This window comes from Vulpes vulpes, chromosome 5 (assembly GCF_048418805.1).
Source record: "Vulpes vulpes isolate BD-2025 chromosome 5, VulVul3, whole genome shotgun sequence".
Taxonomy (NCBI): domain Eukaryota; kingdom Metazoa; phylum Chordata; class Mammalia; order Carnivora; family Canidae; genus Vulpes; species Vulpes vulpes.
Genome location: NC_132784.1, coordinates 20158512 through 20172030, shown reverse-complemented (window position 1 = coordinate 20172030; position 13519 = coordinate 20158512). Strand labels below are relative to the sequence as shown.

The window sequence follows — 13519 nt, the reverse complement described above, 5'->3', positions numbered from 1 at the left end:
GGATTAGAAGGTTATAAATTAAATATGAGGGAAGTTAATAGGATTGGGGATAGAAAATGAAAGGGGAAATTATGAAACTGAATTAGAAATCAAAGAAGTATGTGCATGGACTGAGGATGAGAGCATGCCGTAACCCATCAGATCCTCTCTCCAAGTATTTTATTTTATTTTATTTTATTTTATTTTATTTTATTTTATTTTATTTTATTATTTTATATTTTATTTTATTTTATTTTTTATTTTTTTAAAGATTTATTTATTTATTCAGAGAGAGAGAGAGAGAGAGAGGCAGAGACACAGGCAGAGGGAGAAGCAGTCTCCATGCAGGAAGCCCAACGTGGGACTCGATCCCGGTCTCCAGGATCACACCCCAGGCTGCAGGTGGCGCTAAAACGCTGCGCCACTGGGGCTACCTCTCCAGGTATTTTAAATATGAAACACAGAGGGTGGGAGAGACAAGTCTAGGTCATCAAGCAAAATTCAAGAGATGAAAAGACACAGAGGCACATGGTGGGGAGCAGTAAGCAGAGCCTAGAACCAGGAGTCAAGTGTGTTTCCTCCTGGGGCTGAGGAGGTTCTCCTTTCTTCCATCATCTCCATGACCTAAAAATGGGCCCCAAAGCCTGAAGTTACTTAAGTTTGTCCTCATTTTTGAGATTAAAATTAGCCTGATAATGTGTCAATATGAGTGGGTACTCCAAAGAGAAAATTTCCCCAAGACACACACAAAAAAGTACTTTAGTTCAGCTTGAGACATAAAATACAAGGACAAAATCATGATGACTTTCAAGACACTTGTTATTTTCTCTCCTGTCCGAAGCCCTGCAGTGGACACTGGGAGGGGCAGTAATGGGTAAAATAGTATATTTGAAATTTCTGTGCGTCATGATCCATGCTTCCACTTCTTTGTACCACATGGAGAATCTGAAAAGATTTAAAATACGTGGATTTCTTCCAATGCTATACCATATCAAGACTGGGCTGTGTGGGCACTGAGATTTTATTCTATGTAAATGGAGGTTATATATTAGGCAGATTGCCTAGCATATTTGAGAAGCTAATGTCTTAAACCTCACCTTTCCTAGGCATGGCTCCAATATCCAGAAATAACTGTTAAAACTTAATTGATTGTTACTTTCATTGATGATATCAGTGGGAAAGAATATAAGAATATAACTGATGAGGAATCTGAATGTAGCTCCTAGGACTTAACAGTCTTTGATGTGAGGATAATGGATTTGGGAAGAAACAGTAGAATCAAGAATACCTTTGAAAATTGAGTCCAGGATGGATCGGGACACTGGCAAGAGTACAATACAAACTTGAGAGTGGAAAGTGGAGAACTCAGTTTCAGAAAGTTTGCAGGCTGAGCAGAACAATTAAAGAAGTTAAAATAATAGAAAATATTTGAAGTTGGGAGAAAATAAATCACTGTAATTACACGTCTGGGATATAAATATTGGCATAGTATCTAGGTGACAAGGTAGGTTGATAAGGGTGATGTTGAGAGCAGGAGGAGATTTTCTCAGAATGCTAGGCCATCTTTTTTATTTGGGATGGTGAGAGACGAATCATCTACCTTCTGCTCAAACCTCCTCACTGACTAGGAACTATCCTACAACAGTCAGCTGAACAGCTGTAAAATTGGAAAGATCTTTTTAAAATCTAAATGGAGCTCCCTTTACTTACTGGTTCCAAATTAACTTTATTCGATTAAAAATCCAAAATATTGTCTACATAAAAGTATTTCAAAAATCTGAATTTATATATATATATATATATACACACACACACACACTGTATATATAGTTGTGTGACATTTTTAAGTTTATAAACATTTTACTTTTCAGGCTAAATATAGAGTGTTTTATAATGAAGCTCGTATGCAATATCTAGCCCTTGATTATTATGCTCATTTTTCTCCAATATGTTTCTATTTGGCAGTAAGCACTTAAATGATGGTAAAGGGAACATGGTGTCCCAATATCACTTTAAGCCACAGATTTCATGTACCATCTGCTACAACCATACTGGACTTCCTCCCACTGCTCCCCACGCACCTTCTGCCCTTGAATGACTCCTTCCTTTGCTTATTATGTTCATTCCTCAGTCTTTTCTTTTACAAGTGTCTCTCTTTATAATGAACTTCCACTCATCTTTTGAACCCTCACTCAAGTCCATTGCTTCAAGAGCATTTTTCCCAACTTTGCCAGACTGGTTCTATACTCTTACAGAAATATGGTCATACTTCCATGTAAAACATGATTTATATTAGATTTTATCTCCTTACATGTTTTTCTCCCTTTTCAAATTATTAGCATCCAACTCTTAAGCTCATTAATTCACTAATGCAGGACGGATTTATCGAATACTTAGTATGTGTCAAGCACTACGCTATACTTTGGTTATGCAGTGTGAGACAAAAGTTATGTGATCCTTGCTTTCTTGGGGCTTGTAGTTTAGTTATTGACAGATATATCAAGAAAATATATAAACGGGAAATATAATTTCAAATTTTCTTAAGTGCTAGGACAAAACTGATCAGGGAACAGAATAAGGGAATATTATTTAAAATGGGCAATCATGGCCAGCCTGTGTGGCTCAACGGTTTAGTGCTGCCTTCAGTCCGGGGTGTGATCCTGAAGACCCCGGGTCGAGTCCCACGTAGGGCTTCCTACATGGAGCCTGCTTCTCCCTCTGCCTGTGTCTCTGTCTCTGTCTCTCTCTCTCTCTCTCTCTCTGTGTCTCTATGAATAAACAAATAAAATCTTTAAAAAAAACAAAAACAAACCGGTAATCACAGGCAGCCCAGATTGCTCAGCGGTTTAGCATGTCTTCGGCCCAGGGCATGATCCTGGAGACCTGGGAGCGAGTCCCGTGTTGGGCTCCCTGCATGGAGCCTGCTTCTCTCTCTTTGCCTCTCTCTGCCTGTGTCTCTGCCTCTTTCTCTGTGTCTCTTATGAGTAAATTAAAAAATGAATAAATAAAAATAAAAAAATAAAATGGGTAATCAAACAGGGCCACTCTAAGGAAGAAAATATGATCTAAAAAAGTGAAGAATAGTAGATGTACAATAGGCAAACACTACTCTTCAGCCAAAATAGATGCTCAATGTCCCTTGAATAAAACGGAGTACAGTAGGGGATCCCTGGGTGGCGCAGCGGTTTGGCGCCTGCCTTTGGCCCAGGGCACGATCCTGGAGACCCGGGATCGAATCCTGCATTGGGCTCCCGGTGCATGGAGCCTGCTCCTCCCTCTGCCTGTGTCTCTGCCTCTCTCTCTCTCTCTGTGTGTGTGTGTGTGACTATCATAAATAAATAAAAATTTTTAAAAAAGGAGTACAATATTCTCCATATTATAATGTATTTACCCATTTCCTCTGGGCCACTTAGGTTGTACTTTTGTGCATGTTTTGTTAATTATCTCAAATACTTCCCAGTAGATGAAGTTAACATTAAAATAAACGAAACGCATAGCTTGTGGAGCGACAATGATGCATTTTCAGTTTGTAGCCAAATTTGAAAGTCTTGTTTTTTTAGAATCTGCTATAAAGTTTTGTATTCTCCCAGCCTGAGTATGTATGTTCAGTTGCCTTTTGGGTACCATAATGCAGAACGATGCTTTTTCCTATCTTTTTTCTCCTATTCTTAGTTGTAGCTCATTATGCTAGCTTGTTAAGCACTCTGGATCTTGATTCTGACATCCAACATATTAGCTATAACTCTCAGCTTTATATCATCCCAAAATTTGATAAGCATGCCATCTGTGTCTTTATCGGAGCTGTTAATCAAAATGTTGAACAAAAAGGACCAAGCATTTTCCCCTCAGCATTCAGCCTGGAAAATAAAATGTTTATAAATTTGTAAATGTAGGGGACATTATATTGAATCATATATACATTATACTGAATATATAGATATATATTTTTCAGATTTTTTTGAAATATTCTTATGTGAACAATATTTTAGGTTTTTTAATTGAAGAAAGTTAATTTGGAACCAGTGAGTAGAGGGAGCTCCATCTAGATTTTAAAAAGATCTTTCCAATTTTACAGCTGTTCAGTTGACTGTTGTAGGATAGTTTCTAGTCAGTGAGGAGGTTTGAGCAGAAGGTAGATGATTTGTCTCTCATCATCCCAAATAAAAAAGATGGCCTAGCATTCTGAGAAAATCTCTGTTCTCAACATCACCCTGCCACCTAGATACTATGCCAATATTTATACTCCAGACCTATAATTAGTGATTTTTTCTCCCAACTTCAATTATTTTCAATTATTTTAACTTCTTTGTTCTTCTCAGCCTGCAAACTTTCTGAAACTGAGTTCTCCACTTTCCACTCTCAAGTTTGTATTGTACTCTTGCCAGTGTCCCCATCCATTCCCGACCCAATTTTCAAAAGTATTGCTGATTGTGCCCTGTTCTTCCACCTCTTACCACTGTTGTCACCCTCTCAGATAATTTCTTTACTCTGCTCCCCTACTGCCTCTGCCTTTTCTCATTCTCACAGGGGCTGCTACAACTCTCTTCTGGCCGGTTCCTCTACCTTTAATTTTTCTTTTATCTAATCCACAACCTCAAACCTGAAATCAGAATGATCTTTCCAAAACAAATATGAAATCCTATCACAGCCCTGATTAACGACCTTATGTTTTTTAAAAGATTTTATTTATTTATTTGAGAGAAAGAGAGAACACAAGTGGGGGGGGGGGGCAGGAGGAGAGGGAGAAACAGAGCCCCCACCGAGCAGGAAGCCTGATGTGGGGCTTGATCCCAGGACGCTTGGATCATGACCTGAGCTGAAGGCAGAAGCTTAACTGACTGAGCCAACCAGGTGCCTCAACAACCTTATTGCAGCAAGGTCTTGACATTTTGAAATTTGTGGAATCAGTGGCAGAGACAAAAGTACAGAGAACAAGATCTCCTGGTTTCGCCTGTCCTCAAGCATTTTTACATATGAGGCAACCATTGGGAGTATCTACTACTGCTGAGTGTATGCTAAGCAAACATTATGGGATATATAAGTCCCCAGAGTGAAAAAAGGTTGAGAACTACTGTCCTAAAGCTGTTCTACAGGTATGGCCATGGCTCTTAAACCCTGCAGGTATTCCTTAGAGAACAGTAGATTTCAAGTTTCAACATTTAAAATTTTATACGTCGGGCAGCCCGGGTGGCTCAATGATTTAGCGCCTGCCTTCAGCCCAGGGAGTGATCCTGAAGACCTGGGATCAAGTCCCACGTCAGGCTCCCTGCATGGAGCCTGCTTCTCCCTCTGCCTGTGTCTCTGCCTCTCTCTCTCCTGTGTTTCTCATGAATAAATAAATAAATAAACTCTTAAAAACATTAAAAAAAATAAAATTTTATATCTCTTTCAGCTTTATATAGCTCTGTCCCATGAGTATAAGGAAATTCTGTTTTATATTGATACATTCTTTAGTTTTATCATTAAAGTAATTTTAGTAACAATGAAGCTTTGCTGGATATCCCTTTTAAAAAGTTCAAACATTATTTAGGTTAAAAAAAAAATGTATCCTGAGTAACAGCCTTTCTGCCATTTGAGTTCCTATACAAGTTAACTCTAACTTGTATTTCCAACCTTGTATTCTAACACCTACATATCTCCTGGTCACACAGAACTAGTCACCTTTATGAAACCACAATGTCCACTCTTCTCTAAGACCCACTTCCAATCTCTTTTCTCTTCTGAGACACTGTTACTAAAATTATCCTACAATTAGTTTATCACAGACTTCCTCAAATACTTGGCTCATATTTCTCTTCTGGCACATTCTGTATTTGAGTTTACTTATTTACAAGTCTGTTCATTTTTTAATGATGTATTTATTTATTGGGGAGGAGGGGACACAGAGAGAGGAGGGCAGAGAGAATTCAAGGCAGACTCCCCCTACTGAGAATGGAGCCTGACACTGGGCTTGGTCTCACAACCCTGAAATGAATGACCTGAGCCAAAATCAAGAGTCAGACACACCAAGTAAGCCAACAAGGCACTCCTCCAAGTATATTTTCATCAAAAGAGATTCTCAGGAAAATCCTCAAAATGAGTCAGAATCCCTAGGGCCAATATTTTAGTATGTGTATGAATATATGTATGTATACATTTATATATACATGTATGTATAAACAAACATGTAATGAGTATATATTTTACATTAAATCATTCTTTTGAATTATAAATTTCTGATTAACTTTTAGAGTTTACTTTTAACTTTAATGTGTGAATTATATCTCAAACTTAAAGTAAAGTATACAATTTTTTACGATATTCAGTGTTGGACAACTACTACCACAATCAATTTTAGAATACTATTGTCATCCCCCAAGAAAACTGCAGATCCATTACCAGTCTGCTGTAGTAAGAATTGTATTCTCTTAAAATTCAGATATTGAAGCCCTAACTCCCAAAGTGATGATATGTGGTAATTAGGCTTGGATGAGGTCATGAGGGTGGGATCCTCATAATGAGATTACTGCCCTTGTAAGAAGAGATATCAGACAGGGGTCTCTTCTCCACTCCACTGGATAGATGGAGGATATATCTTTGTTTCTTTGTAATTAAAAAAAACAAAAACAAACAAACAAAAAAACCTAAAGCATGTTCTGACTTGGAAAAGGGGAATAATACCAAATTTAGAAGTCTTCCAAACAGTCTTACATTAGATTGAATATCTCCAATGTGTATTACTCACTCATCTTTATAAATGTACTGTTATATAGAAAAAAAGCTTGATATAAACTAAACTAAATGTTTCATTGATGTTTGTTGAAAGAATAAATGATTACATAAACAAAAAGGGCTGCATTAGGAACAGTGGTTCATTAGTTGAGGTCTTAAACTAGGAGTTCCTCAAACATTTTTAGTAGTAGGCTCCTCCTTCAAATGAGAGGTTATCAGTAAAACTTTGTCTCTAATAATTGTTAAACAGGTTAAAATTAGAAAATAAAAAGAAATAAACTACATAATATAGGAACTAGATAGAAGTGGATCCCCTATGCCCTACAACAAACAAAACCCAAAACCAAAAAAAGTAATGGAAATATCACTTCCATATATTGTTCAAGAAAATAACCAAAAGCCCAATTTTCTTTCTTATGACATTTCAGCATTATATTTTGTCAAGTAATTTTCCAGATTGTGATATCATTCGCATAAATCCCCTTGTGTAGACACTATACATATGAAGAAATAAAGAACTCACCCTAGATGAATGTTTCTAATATTTGAGATGTTTCCAATTGTTTTTCATTTGCACATCTTTAAAAAAGTTGTTTCAAAAATTTAACAGGCTGTGGTAGGCTGAATAATGGCCTCTAATGATATCCTAGTTTTAATCTCTAGAATCTAGGAATGTTACCTTATATGTCAAAAGAAACTTTGCAGTTGTGACTAAATTACCAATATTGGTATGGAAAAATTATCATGGATTATCAGCACAGGCCAGATAATCATAAGTGTCTTTTTAAGAGGGATGTAGAAGGAGACTTGACACAGAATAAGGAAGCAATGAGACAATGAAGCAAGGGCTATGCCACTGGTTTTAAAGACCCAAGAAGAGGCCATTAGCCAAGGAATGTAGCTTTAGAAGCAAGAAAAGGCCAGGAAACACATTTTCTTCTAGAGTGTTTGAAGGGAGCATGGCCCTGATGACACTTTAATTTTGTCCCAGTGAAATCGATTTTGGATTTCTGACCTCTAAAACTATGAGAGAATAAAAGTTTTATTTTAAGCCACCAAGTTTGTGGTTTTGTTATGGCAGTCTTAAGAAACACATATACATTAAAATTCTTGATACATAAGCATGGATTTACATCTTGTTTTGTTAATTATTGAGTATATATGATGTGCTGACTCTGCCAGATGTTGGTGAGGAAAGAGTGATGGAGTAGACAGTCCCTTTCCCAAGGAGCACATGTCACCCTCTGGCAGGATTAACTAGCAATAAAGTAAATGAAATGTGAGAAGCATCTTTCTAAGAGAAAACACAGATATTCTCAGCTCTTAACGGGTTTCTAGAGGTTGGGGAGGGTGGCCTGGCAAGATAGCTTGTGATCTCCTGGAGGGGGTGATGTTTCTGATGCATGTCTGGAAAAGTTATAAGGAGTTAACCAGAAAAGTAGGTTGTAAAGCAGAAAAATTAGTCAGAGCTGAAATGAAATGCAGAGGTACAAAAGACTAAAGCCCTGGGAGAATGCCTGGTAGGTGTTGAGATGTGCAAGAACGTGGAAAGTCTGGAGTTAAACATAGGAAGGATGAGGGATAAGCCTTTAGAGATTAAGAAAAGGTAAAACCATGAAGGGCCTTGTAGGTCACACTAAGGGATCTGGGTCACAGGTTTTAAATTCACATCAACCTAGGAAAGTCGTAATTCCATTTGTCTTTTGGAAAGATCCCTCTTGAAATGGGAGAAAAAAAGTGGTGGAAGGAAGGATCCATTGAGGACAGTGGATAGGCAGTTACTATATTCCATCTAGGCAAAAGATAAGTTTGAACTAACAAAAAGGGAGAGTGGGATGGAAACTTGTAGAAGCGAGAAACATCTATAAAGCAGCAACATCCCGTGTATTTGTTTTAAAGCAACACTCCTATTAAAACAAACAAACAAAAATACACTTTCAACATGAAAACACAAACATAGTCATCTTGTCAATTTTAAGTTTTCTTTTCTCAAAACAGACACTATTAATTCTTTCGAGTCGCGATTTGAAAAGCTTTTCAATGTCACAAGAAAGAGAGACGTAGAAGATAAAGGAAATGGGTCATTTGGCAAAAGATGCAGATAACTAAAATGTGTCTCTTTCTGTAACTGAGGGTGGGGTTTAACTATTTCATCCATTCTTTGTAGCAAACTTATAAGAAGACCTCACAATAGTTTAACAAGTTTGTCCCATCTTTGCTGTAAACAAATCTGTGCCAAAACACTTTGTAAAATGCTGTCTAAACCACCTCAGTTAATAAAAATGTGAATTTTCAGTCCCTGAACATGCTCTATCAGCTCAAGCAAAATAAGCTTATCTATATGTAGTTGTAGCAGAAATTTTTCAGTATTTTAAAATTCAGTATCTACACGTAGAATATAAACTTTCTAAATATATTAAGATTGAATTGACTTTTCTTTTCCTAGTAACTGCAAATATGTGAAACATTGTTCTTTAAATGACAGATTTTTTTTTTTTTAGGTTTTTTTGTTTGTTTGTTTGTTCTCTCTGCTATCCATACCTCTTTATATATGAGAGCAAGTCAATAAAATTGTTGTAAACATTAAGCTGAAAATGCTGTTATCTCTGGATGAAATGTTAATAAAGATAATTAACCGCCTATTAAAAATGATAATCCATCTGGAATCAGCTATAAAACTGATTACATTTTTACTTTTCAGTTTGATGAATTAAAATTGTACATAGCTATCCCTGGATCACTTGGAAATCTTTTACTATATTCTTTCTTCCATTCTTGAAAAACATTGCTTGTCCAATTAGAGCAATACAACTTCATTTCCTCTAATCCTCAATTCTAGATCAAAGGTGAAGTAGAGCAGTAGAATCAGATATTCTTGTAGTCTTTGACCATGTATTGCCCAGCTGACTTCTCTATGGATCTATGTTCATTATACATAGCTCTTCTACCTAAAGATCTATTGAAACAAATGCATAGACACATATAGATGCACACAAACTTCAGAACTTCTATAAAGGCATATGTGTGTTGACTCATGTCATGTCTACACTAGTCTTTCCATTCATTCAATCTACCTATATTGATAGCCTTGATGAGCCAGACACTGCGTTACACATTGAGGATGAAGAAATGAACAAGATTTAGTCCTGAATTCCAATGAGATATAATTTTAGTGGGAGAAAAAAATATACATGGAGAAATTTTTAAAATAAGGTAAATAAAGTCATAAAAAGAATTACAAGGAATCATGGGCATCCTTGGATTGATCCTCTCACTTCTCCTGGGAGAAGTAATCCTACTTCCTGGAGCTGGTAGCACTTGATCTTCTCCAAAGAGCAAAGAGTCTCCTGCAGTGAGGAGAAAGAGCATGTCAAGTAGACTAATCAAGAATGTTGTGTCCTCTTTAGGAGATGATATGTGAAGAGGAGACCTGGAAAGAGTGCAGGCAGAAGACTGGCATAGTCACACCTGCCTTTTAGTATGATGGCTGATGGCTCCTGGCATGATAAATGTCAAATGGATAGGCAAAGGCAAGATAGTTCAACATCTACCATTATTATATAGCAGGATAAAAGGAGAAGACTGAGAAATATTTAGGGGACAATTATTAAGCATTATCAAGACTTGATCATTCAGTCCTATATTAAAAAAATCTGGAAAACCTACTAAGTTTCAGGCACTATTGGTGCTATGTATATAGTTAAAAAAAGAAAAAAAGAGCAAAAAAGTAGCTATTTTTCTTGGAACTTTACTATTTACTGGTAGGAAGGAAATAATAAGCAATTTTAAGTGAATATACATTATTTTGATTGGTGGTTAAGTGGACTATAAAGAAAAATAAAGGCTGGTAAGGGGCATAGGAAGTAATGAAGTGGACTGATTGTTAATATCCAGTCTTTCTCTAACTCCTCTCAGAGAACCAAATGAAGGGAAGGGTGAAGGTAGGGCAAGAGAAAAAAAAAAAAAACAGTGTATGCTTTATATCCTATTCTTAGGCAAGTTATCAGTGGGATAAGAAACTAAGTTGGGGGGATCCCTGGGTGGCTCAATGGTTTAGTGCTGCCTTCAGTCCAGGGTGTGATCCTGGAGACCTGGGATCGAGTTCCACGTCGGGCTTCCTGTATGGAGCCTGCTTCTCCCTCTGCCTGTGCCTCTGCTTCTCTCTCTCATGAATAAATAAATAAAATCTTAAAAAAAAAAAAAAACTTAGTTGGAAATAACTCACCTCAAGCATATTAATTTTGGCACATGCTATTTTGTTTTAAGAACTAGATAATCCCAGTCAACCTCTGGCTTGTTGTCCCACACTTGGAGAATACATTATATTCTTTGGCATTAAACCATGATGGTACTCAACAGGAATCAACAATTGTTAACAAAACATATATTCCTTTATTTTTTAATAATAAAATGCAATTTTAATATTAGTCCCAATAGTGAACAGACTTGGCTGAGATTATCTGTGGTCTGACTCACCTATAGGATCCAGACAGAATAGGAGAATAGATAATTGAAAATTTACTAGATTGTATTGCCCATAGCTATATTTACCACCAGTCCACAAAGGACACCTCAGCATGAGGAGTACTTATCCTCATGAAGAAACTTATGATATAATCATGGGGAATTTCTATTTATACCATACACATGCAGATGGAAGACAAATCTATGTAAGAACTTAAAAGGGCAAAGTATTCGCTGTTCTTATTAGGACAGCCAGGTTGCGATCACTGCTCTGTGTTTATACATGAAGTTAGAATTTTTTCTAGTGAGTGAACTCAGATTAGAACAAAATAAAACAAAATAAAACCCATGTCTTTATCAGTGCTGTTAAGTTCCCTACACCATCATTACCCTGCCTTGATAAATGGGGGTGTGTCTCATTCCTAGATATGACAAAATGAAGTACTGTCACTTACTCTTTTTAAAAATCTTCTTTTGAAACATGTACTATAAAGTTACATTAACACAAATATAAAGGATATATGTATATGCTAAATCTTGATCAAAGCACTATTTTCATTTGGTAAGTATATTTTAGATTCTCTAATAGTTTTGCTGTTGCTTTACAAATTGAATCAGTTGATCTCTTTTTCCTCAAGGAAATACCCTTTCTTAACCTGAAACAACTTTCTAAATTAATAAGACATGAAAAATTACAGGTTAATAACCTATAAAAATGAATGCCATTTACACTAATTTTGCCAACTTTATCTCAAAAATTTTACTATAAAACTACATTTTCTCTATTTCTTCATTGCTATCATTCTGGTTTAACCTAAAATCACGTCTTATACCATGACAACTGCAATCGTCTCCTATGGCATCCTTTCCCCATGAAGACAATCTATACACAGTATATAATTTTTAATGATTCTTTAAGAGAAAAAGTGATTTTTAAGAGAAAAAGATCATTATAAATGATAAAAGGGTCAACACAGCATGAGGATATAACATATACAACAAAGTAGCACCTAGAGATATCAAGAAAAACTTAGAAATAGGAGGAGAATTATCCAGCAATACACTAATGAAGAATTTTAATGCTACAGTTACATCAATGGATGTAATCCAGGCAGAAAAATAGGTAAGAAAATATTGACATTAGACTTGTTAGACAAAGTAGACTTTACAGACATATACAGAAGATTGCATCCAAAAGCCACAGAATACACATTTCTCCCAAGTGTTCATAGAAAATCCTCCTGGATAACATGAGTTAGGCCACAAAACAAGTTTTACTAAAATTAAGAATATCAAAATCACATCAAGCATTTTTCTAACCACAACAGTATAAAACTAGAAGTTTTAAGAAGAAAACTGGAAAGTTGAAAAATATATGAAGATTAGGCAACATTCTCCTGAAAAACTAATAGGTCAAAGAAGGAATAAAAATAAATAAAAAAATGCTCCAAGTCAGTGAAAATGGAAATTCCCACACCAAAACTTAAGAGATGCAGCTCAAGCAGTACTAAGAGGAAAGTTCATAGTGGTCAATGCCTACTTCAAGGAACAAGAAAAATCTAATTAATAACTTAATTTTACATCCTAAGAAATTAGAAAAATAATGAAGCCCAGAGTTAGAGGAAAGAGAATAAATGAGAGCAGAAATAAATGAAATAGAAACGCAAAAGAAAACAGAAGAGGCCAATGAAACCCAGAACCAATTCTTTGAAAAGATAAAATTAATCAATCTTTAGCTGGACTCACCAAGAAAAAGACAGTATCCAAAGTAAGAAATGGAAAGAGAAATAATAACCAGTATCACAGATCACAGATATACAAAGGATCTTAAGAAACTACTATGAAAAATTATATGCCAACTAATTGGACAATGTATATAAAATGAATATATTTCTAGAAATATACAATCTACCAACACTGAATCACAAAGTAGAAAGTCTGAACAGATCAATTACTGGTAAGAAGGCGGAATCAGTTATCAAAAACCTCCCAGGAGGGATCCCTGGGTGGCGCAGTGGTTTGGCGCTTGCCTTTGGCCCAGGGCGCGATCCTGGAGACCCGGGATCGAATCCCACATCAGGCTCCCGGTGCATGGAGCCTGCTTCTCCCTCTGCCTATGTCTCTGCCTCTCTCTCTCTCTCTCTGTGACTATCATAAATTAAAAAAAAAAAAAAAAAAAAAAAAAAAAACCTCCCAGGAAACCAAAGTTCAGGACCAGATGGCTTCACTGGTGAATTCTACCAAACATACAAAAAAGAATACCAATGCTTCTCTAAGTCTTTCAAAAAGACAGAAAAGGAGGGAAAAGTTCCAAATTCATCTTAACAGGCCAGCATTACCTTGATACTAAAACCAGATAAGGATA

General features: G+C 36.2%; 1 protein-coding gene across 2 annotated transcripts in view; it reads right to left on the bottom strand.

Moving 5' to 3' along the window:
* THSD7B (thrombospondin type 1 domain containing 7B) overlaps window positions 1-13519 on the bottom strand; it is an 861577-nt gene that overhangs the window by 206292 nt on the left and 641766 nt on the right. The window lies entirely within an intron of this gene.